This window comes from Rhineura floridana, chromosome 1, assembly GCF_030035675.1.
Source record: "Rhineura floridana isolate rRhiFlo1 chromosome 1, rRhiFlo1.hap2, whole genome shotgun sequence".
Lineage (NCBI taxonomy): Eukaryota > Metazoa > Chordata > Lepidosauria > Squamata > Rhineuridae > Rhineura > Rhineura floridana.
In genome coordinates, this window is record NC_084480.1 from 299,163,901 (window position 1) to 299,173,530 (window position 9,630).

At 43.1% G+C, this 9,630-nt stretch overlaps 1 pseudogene; it reads right to left on the minus strand.

The window, feature by feature from the left end:
• Positions 1-7,281: 7,281 nt before the first annotated feature.
• LOC133375737 (5S ribosomal RNA) lies at positions 7,282-7,400 on the minus strand (annotated as a pseudogene).
• Between the last annotated feature and the right edge of the window lie 2,230 nt (positions 7,401-9,630).

Consider the following 9,630-nt stretch of genomic DNA (forward strand, 5'->3'; position numbering starts at 1 on the left):
GTGGGCTTCCCACAAACATCTGCTTGGCCACTGTGAATACAGAGTGCTGGATGGGCCTTATGATACAACAATCATCTGAAAATCATGCACTTGTGCCCAGTTGTATCTGTCCTGCCCACCCAATCATTGCCCGGAGGTGAAGGGTGGAAAAGATCCGCACACTTAGCCCTGCCCAGGAGGTTTATTACAGGCTCTTAGCTAAGTAATGTAAGATCTTAATATGGAGTGTTGGACTAGATGGACCTTGTGTTAAATGTTTATGATCACAATTTTTTTTAAAGATTAGAACATTTTAAAAATAAGGGTTTTATCCTGCACTGAAAAAACCACGGTGCTGGATGAGCCTCCACGGAGAAAACATTCCATAATTAGGCTGCCACCACTGAAAAGCTCCTAGTATCTACCCATCACCCAGAATAGAGTCTCAGATGAAGATCCTAAGGTCTTGGTAGATACACATGGCCCCTAGCCACTCAGGACTCAAAAGCTTAACATGTTGAACTATGCTCAGAAATGGACTGGAAGCCAGTGCAGAAAGCAGAGCACTGACACAATATGATCATATCATCTCCCAGTTAACATCTCACTGCTCTGTTTTGGGCCAGTTGAAGTTTCTGGACCATTTTCAAGGGAAGCTCCATGAATAATGCATTGCAGAAGTTCCAGTGTTTTGCATGGCAGTTGCAGGGGCTCTACCTGAGGTTTTGGAGATGCACAGCCACTCACAGTAGATAAGATGTTCCCTAGGCCAGCAGGAACAGAAGTCCTGCCTCAGCATAAGAGTCACACATTATAGTTTATAGTCAGCATGGATTTTTCACATTCCGCAATATTAAATTGAAAATACCCACATGCCATTCTGCCGCTTCCCATAAACTCATTTTAAAACAAAACCTTACAAAACTCATCCTGAACTCAGAAATGTTTGCTTAACAACCTTCCAAGTTTTCATGGCGATACACAAAACAGAGAGAGAGTTCAAAGTGTAAAACAAGAGGGAAAAAATCCAGACCCATGTTGGACTTTTTTCTAACAGTAGTCTCATCATTTGTTGAAATTAATTAAAAATCAGCCATGTTCACAGAGTACCTGTAATCCTATTACTAACCTTGCCCTGTACTCTGACCTTCATCATCTGCAGTTTAAAAGTTTTAAAAAATGCATGACTGATTTTTAATTAATTTAAGAAATTTAACATTGAAGTCTATTAGAGTGTTGGGCATGCTCAGTAAGAACCGTCAGTGTTCTAAAAGCCAGGCTCACAGCTGTTTGGCTTGGCTAATCAGGGGGACACACCCATGACAGACCTTTATTCCACTTTAGACAGTCATGGCTTCCCCCAAAGAATCCTGGGAAGTGTAGCTTGTGAAGGCTACTGAGAGTTGATACAAGACTTCTATTCCCCTGACAGAGTGCCAGTGGCCAGACTGGTTTAAAGTCAGCCCCTCTTCTAGGGATTGTATCTCTGCGAGGGTAATAGGGCCTCTCCTAGCAACTCTCAGCTCCCTTCACAAACTACACTTCCCAGGATTCTTTGGGGGACATCATGACTGTTTACAGTGGAATAAAGGTCTGGTGTGGATGTGGCCAGGGACAGCTTTGGTGTGAACTTGGGTGGGAGTTTACATGTGCCTGTTGTAGAATAAAAAGGTGGGGGAAACCCTGAAAAACAAAGATACTGTTCACAATGTTTTCCTTTTGGAAAGGAAAGGGGATTTCTCTCTGCCCAATGCCTGCCCACCCAATCTCCACCCCTCCCCCTTCCTCCCTTTCCCCTCCTCCCCTTCCCCACCCCTCCTCCAAGTCAGTTTTACCTATCCTAAGCATGATTGTACAGCAGTAAATCCCACTGAACTCAAAAAGCATGCAAATGATCAAACCTGCCTTCCCCTCCTCCCTCCTATCCCCTCCCTTTTGCCCCTTCCCTCCCCCTTCCTTTGCCCTTCCCTCCCTCTCCCCTTCTAATCCCCTCCTCCTCTTTCCCCTCCCTTCCTCCTTCCTCTCCTGTCCCCTCCCCCTCGTCCTCCTCCTCCTCCTTCACAATGGTCAGTTTTACCTATGCTACGCATGATTGCATGGGAGTAAATCCCATTGAACTCAGTAGGGATGCAAATGATCAAACTTGCCTTTCCCCTCATCTCTTTCCCCTCATCTCCTTCCCCCTCTCTCCTTCCCCTGCCCTCCTTCCCCTATCCTCTCCCTTCCTTCTCCCTTCTTCCTCCCCTCCCCTCTTCCTTCTTTCTCCTCCCCTGCCCACTCCAGCCTTCCTTCCCCCTTCTCCTCCTCCCCCATTGTCAGTTTCACTTATCCTAAGCATGATTGCACAGGAGTAAATCCCACTGAACTCAATAAGCTTGGAAATTATCAAACCTGTCCTCCTCCGCCCCTGCCCTTTCTCCTCCTCTCCTCCCCATCCTTCTGTAGTCAGTTTCACCTATCCTAAGCATGATTACAGAGGAGTAAATCCCATTGAACTCAATAAGCATGCAAATAATCAATCCACTCTCAGCAAACTTGCACAGGATCCCATTTCTTACCTCCCAGATTAAAAGGCAGAGAAATTCACTAATAGGCAAAAAAGAGAGAAAAACCTTGCAGTTTAAGAACGTACCTATAGCCAACAGATATTTCTATCAGATTTTTAAAAGCACAAAAATTGGGCAGCTATAATGAAAGCACTGTGGGAGCAGGAGACCTCACCTCCTCTCTGAGATACTGCCCTACAAATCTGTATAAATGGAAACACAATTTGGGTTGGTCTTTCACAGTTCAATCCACTTCCTGTGTAGCTTGGAAGAATTTAGTAACATGTACCTCTGACCATTTGGTGAGTAGTGGCAGCACCTGCAATCAGCCCAAATAACAGGAACAAGACATGTGGCTGTGCTGATCTTGTCTTAGCAGGGAGTAAGCAACAATATTAAAACAATTTATTTGATAACTTTACATCTTCAGAGAACCACACTGCATGTTTGTATTTTACATTCAGTTGTTTACCTGAGAAAAGTTTGTACAAGTTAATACAACATGCTATATGTTGCCTTTGTGAAAATTTAATAAAAATAATTTAAAAATATTAAAACAGTTGATATAGTTCAGATAGTTACTTTAAATATGTTTGATTTACTTTGTAATTTTTGTGAAGTTTCCTTTAGTAAATGATTTTCTTTTGCTTCTGTTTCTGTGAATATGTGAAGTACAGCAATACTTGTGGAATAATGGCACTGACTATTCTGCAGAATAGTATCCAATGGACATGAGGAGTGTCTCAGTTTGCACAAGATAAAGCAGTGGGAGGTGAAATATATTCTAGCAAAATTCTAGGTGTGCTCTGTGTTTTTAATTGACCATACCCACCCATCCTTAAGTGGAGTGGTTTAAGCAGAGCAACCTGAACACATACGTCTTCGACAGGCCAAGGTTGTTTTTTCCAACAGCTAGATTCATTGCTTAAGTAGCAACATATTGTAATCAGTCTGATTTTACATGAAACTTCAATTTCAGATTCAATTGTTAATCCACATAACATAGAAATAGAACATAACCCCCAGTCTGAAATACAAAAGGCTGTCTTCACCATGCCCACTCCAGCCTTCTTTCCCCCTACCCCTGATCAATACAAAGGCTTTGAAATTAATGAAAATAAATTTGACACAGATTTCTAGGATGAATAATGAGAGAAATATAATTTTCTAAGTTAGATTCTCTGTAGAAACAGTAGTAACAGAGGAAAGAAGCAAAGTAAGAAGAACACCAACAAAATACAAAAAATATAATTCTCCATCTTTGGAGATGTAGTCCTGATTGCAGGTGTTTCCACCTCTCACCATAAGCTCCGAGGTACATGTTACCAAATTCTTCCAAACTACACAGAAAATGGATTGGATTGTGAAAGACCAGCCCAAATTAGTTTGCATTATTACACATTTGTAGGGCAGTAAAGTATCTCAGAGAGGAGGTCAAGTCTCCTGCTCCCCTGGTGCATTCACTAGAGCTGTCCAATTTCCCTGCTTTTCAAAGTTTTATAGAAATATCTGTTGTCTATAGGTATGTTCTTAAACCGCAAGGGTTTTTTGCCTGTTAGTGAATTTAATCAGTAGTCGTTCAGGAATCCCATGATGCATTAAGCATGACAGCAAAAAACAAACAAACCAAAAGCAGTGTAAACCTGCAAACAGAAAGCTTTTAGTTAACATGGGAAAGGACTTTTGCTGAATGGAATGTATTTGTGAATAGTCATTATAAAAGGATCTTGGTCACGGGAAAAGGCATTGCTGAATAATATTGTACAATATTAAATGTTTGTGTGGAACCCCTGTTTTGTTTAAATTCTTTTTCCAGCTAAATTGTGGAAAACCTGTGCCTGAGCAGCACTAAAAGTCTGTAACATGGACACAATATTTTCTTAAATACTCCCTGTGGAAGGAGATTCACAGCTTTATTCTCCCAAATAGTTGTACACCACTTGCTGGTTTTGATTTTTTCTTCCATTATTGTCACTCTAAACAGGCCGGTAGAATTTCAGCATCCTTCTGGTGTCAGAAGGGTCCAGATTTTACACTGCGGCCTTTTCACTGCCATTTTTTTTCTTGTGCATATAATTATTTAAATTCTAGTTAATAGGAATTAGGAGCTTGTAATAATTAAAGCCAAGGCTTCTAAAGATTCTGAACTGCTCAGTCAGTTAGTCAAACACCAATTATGGTAATTTATCTAAATGGTAACTTAAATGACTTTTAAGCTTTACACTGCAAAGCTGAATAAATTACTTAATTAAAAAGCTACCCTCAAAAAGCTCCATCCCAGCTGTTCTCGTTATCCAAGAAAGAAAGCTATGTTCTCACTACCTCAGTAAATTACTTCTTTCAGCTGTTACAGCAATGGATTACAATAGAAAAGCTTATGCAAGGGCAGCAAATATTAGTAAATAAATAAGTAAATATCCCGAATAATGGAGCCCCAAGTTGTGATCCAATGTGTACATGAAACTCTTGTGCCCATTGAGTGTATTTGAAGCCATGGTTGATAGTTTACCATGAATGCACAGATCGCTTCCACTTGGTTCTTACCCTAGTAGGAGCAACAAGCCACAATCCTTGGCTTAACATTATGTCCAAATCAGTGATCATGGTTTGTTTCACTAAAGCAGTCTTGAGAAGTCAAGAACAAACCTTGGCTTCAGATCATAGTTTGTTTGGAGCAAGATAAACCAGGATCCCTGGTTCAGATGTACAGCTAAGCCACGCATTATGGTTTGTTCCTCTTCCTCACTAATGGGGAGAAATACAGTGAGAGCACTTTGCATTTTCCCGGGAAATCATTAACCATGATTTACTATGATGTGCAGATCCAGCCACTGGCTGCCTTCTTTCTTTCAATGGAGGAAGCAAATCTACATGCACAAAAAAGTAGGATGGGAGCTGTTGCATCCCAAAAAATAAATTATCGATCTTTTGTTTAAGGGTCCTGTATGGATGCAATGGCAGAGCCATCCTGAGGCCACTTGGTGCCTGTGCCAGAGTGAACAAAGGGTTCCTCTAGACACCATGAGTGATGAAACTCTTTAGTGTTCTCAACCTCTCAAAAGGCAACACTGCAAAAGCCATTACTAGCCCCCCAAAAGATGTACTTGCTAAATGTTACTGCTAATGTGTCCTACATCTAGGAGGGGTCAATTAATTGCATCTCCCTTTCTCTCCACCCACTTCCACTCTCATCCCATCTTTACTTTAGAGTGGAGATGGTCATATGCATATGTACATGAACAGAAAACAGGGGCGTCACTACCGGGGTGCGGAGGGTGCGGACCGCACCCGGGTGACAACCTGAGGGGGGTGACACCCAGAGCTGCCCCGCCCTGCACCGTTGCCCAGCAAAGGAGCCGAGAAGCACTCCGGGTCGGCGCAGCCAACTCCTCCTCGGAGGCGGGTGGGCGAGATGGAAAGCAGGTGCTCGCTCGCTGGCGGTGAAGCCGGGACGGGCCTTCCACCGCTAGCCTGGAGCGCGTACGCGCACGCGCAGGAGGACGCACGCCAGAGGTCCGCACCCCCCGCACTCCCACTAGTGATGCCGCTGACAGAAATGCTGGCATATCTATATCTGTATCTATATCAATCGATGCAGATCTAGGATAGGTTCAGAAAAGGTTCAGAATGGGGCAACTAAAATGATTAAGGGAATGGAAAGATTCCCCTGTGAGGAAAGGTTGCAGCATTTGGAGCTTTTTAGTTTAAAGAAAAAGCAAATAAGCAGTGACATAATAGAAGTATACAATTATGCATGGCGTGGAGAAAGTGGGCAGAGAAAAGTTTTTGTCCTTCTCTCATAACACTAGAGCTAAATGTTGGAAGAGCCAGGACAGGCGAAAGAAAGTAATTCTTTACGCAGCACATAAACTATAGTTTTGCTCCCACAGGAGGCAGTGATGGCCACCAACTTGGATGGCTTTGAAAAAGGATTAGAAATATTCATGGAGGAGAATGGCTACTAAATAGCGGGGAAGGTCCCAAGTGTGAGACCAAAAAAGGAAAGGACATACAGAAACCAATTAGGCAAAAATAAAGGGCTGTTAATATGAACTTATGCAAAAATTACAATACCATAAGTAAGACAAGCTGATGAGCTACCAAATAAACATCCATGAAGTGCTCCATCATAAAGTACTGTAATTATTCCAGTTGTTAATTAGCTGCCAAATAGATATAATTAAATGTTCCAAATATTCCAGTTGTTAACAAGATCTGGATTTCATCCCGTTTTGGACTTCCTAAGATTGAAAATGGAGACTGTACAAGGATGGGAATTTTCTTAAACCCCCAATTGCCTCAGATCCTTGTCTGATATGTTTTTTTGTTCAGGAATATGTTCCAGGAATAAATCCATGATCCAGGGGGTGAAAATCTCACAAAAAAGAATTTCAAAAGCTGCCTGAAGAAATAATTTGATGGACGCCTTATATAGAAAAGAAGACGCCACTCCTGGTACTGAAATTTTCACCCCCTGGATCTCATTAACAACTGGCATATTTGGAGCATTCAATTATATCTATTTGGCTGTTAATTAACAACTGGAATAATTACAGTACATGGATGTTTATTTGGTAGCTCATCAGCTTATCTTACAGTATTGTAATTTTTGTACAAGTTCATACTGTTGTTGTTATATGCCTTCAAGTCGATTATGATTTATGGCGACCCTATGAATCTTATAGATAGATAGATAGATTCATAGAGTTTTCATGGTAAGAGGTATTCAGAGGTGGTTTACCATTGCCTTCCTCTAAGCCTATGGCACCTGGTATTCCCAGGCGGTCTCCCATCCAAGTACTAACCAGGCCTAACCCTGCTTAGCTTCCAAGATCAGATGAGATCAGGCTTGTTCAGGGCAGTATGGCTGTAGCTACAAGTTAATACTAACAGCACTTTATTTTTGCCTAATTGGTTCCTGGATCATGTCTACTAGCCATGATGGGAATGCTCTGCCTCCACAGCTGGAGGCAATATGCTTCCAAATACACAGAGGGGAAAGTACTCTTGTGCTTAGGTCCTGTTTGCAGGTTTCTCATGGGCATATGGTTGGCCACAGTGAGAACAGGATGCTGGACTAGATGGGCCATTGGCTAGATCCAGCAGGTTGGTTCTTAGATATGAATAGAGATGTCTGTCTGAAACTCTGGAGAGCGGATTGCCAGTCAGTGTAGCTCACCGGTGGTCTGGCTTACTGGCTTACTATGTTCCAAACTGAGCTCAAGCTCTAAAATGAATTTACAGGACTCAGAAAGCCCACCAGAGAGGTGGGTCCTACAACTCCTGAAATTCTTCTTCAGCTCAAATTAAATTGTGAGCAAAATAATAGTACCTGGATCCTCCCTGCCCATCTTTACTGCCCTCCCCCATCCCCCAAACCCATCTCTGTCACCTCCATTCCCCAAACACACTTTTCCATTTCCTTTCCTCACCGGACATCGACAACAGTGACAGCAGCAGCAAAGGTGCTCCCTCCTCCTTTCCCTCCCCCTGCTGCATTGGCTAACAGCATGGTAGGCAAAGGTGACCATAGAACCCAGGAATCAGGACTGAAGGAGCCTCTGGCAAAGTGCCATCTGTGGATCCTGACCCATCATTGATACCTATTCTAGCTCCTCTTTAAAATTGGGGGGGGGGAGAACCCTGGTGCTCCATCACTAAGTGGCTTCCATCTGCCATTTTGAATTTGCCACCCAATGTCCCAAAGGTTGTGTCACTCCAGAGTGTTGTGGGAATGGAATAGGGATGAGGAGATGGCCACTGGCACAAAAGACCTCCCAGGCATAATCCTCCATGATGCTTGGCCCTGGCCACTGTCTGAGTGCTGTTGTTGTTAAATTAATGTATATATCACTTATATGCCAAAATGGATTCTAAACAGTTTACAGGAATAAAATCAATTATCAAATCCAAACATAATTAAAATATATAATAAAAAGCCAGTTAACAGTATAACAATTAAGACAGTTATAAGAAAAGTTAAAGCTATTAGATCAGGAAGTTCATGTTCAGGGAAATGCTTGCCTAAGTAAGTGTGTGTTCAAGAGCCGACAGAATGCCAATACTGATGATGCCTCACCTATTTCAGCAGGAGGGGCATTCCTGAACACTGGAGCCACCAGTAAGAAAAAACCACCTCAGTGTATCATTAGCTGATCATCCTCAGGCTATGGCAAAACTAATCAGGCTCCATTTGCTAATCTGAATGCCCTTACCAGGCAATGAGTATGTCTTGTGGTGGTGCCATGCCTGAGAGAGATGTCATTCTCCCAGGACTTCAGAAATGTCCAAGTTAATCCAAGGTATGCCACAGGGCCAGCCCAAACCATTTTTCTGTTTGAGGCAAAGGACAAAACGGTTGTGTTCCCCCCATCCCCCCACTGCCATTCAATGTACAGAAGCTGATGGGACTGGCAACTGACTCTTACTTGAACACCGGAAAAAGAACTGCATCCTCCAGTGCCTCTGAGGACAGCTGACTAGTTTAGGTGATGTATATAGCTTTGATCACCAATGAAAGGTAATGACCAGAGGGCTCAGGAGGGATGTCTGTAGGGCTGCTGCTGCTGGCTGCCACCATCTGCTGCCTGAAGCAGTTGCCTCATTCTACCCAATGGTAGTGGCGGCCCTGGTCCAGAACCATAGAAGATAGAAAATAGCTGAGTTTCAGAGGTATAGATCACTTCCACACCATACATTCAAAGCACTCTTATACTACTTGGAGAATCCTGGGAACTGTAGCTTGTGAGGGGTGCTGGGACTTGTAGCTCTGCGAGGTCAGATTAGCTCCCCCATAACAAACTACAGTTCCCAGGAGTCTTCATGATGGTTAAAGTGGTGTAAGAGTGCTTTGAATGTATGGTATGGATGTGCCCGTTAATGCCGATGACTGAGTCCATCCTCCCATTGCCTTGTTGCAGCTCTGCAGACTGGTGCTCTTGGGTACACCCAACAGTACTTGGTCAGGCTGACAGTGGAGGCTGATGGCAGTTGGGACTCGTGGGACGGAAGGCAAGGCACCCAACAGTAGGTGGGGCCAAAGTCAATGATTGGCTGAGTCAGAGCCAATGACAGGCGGAACCAATTCCTTCTAGTTTTGTCCCCA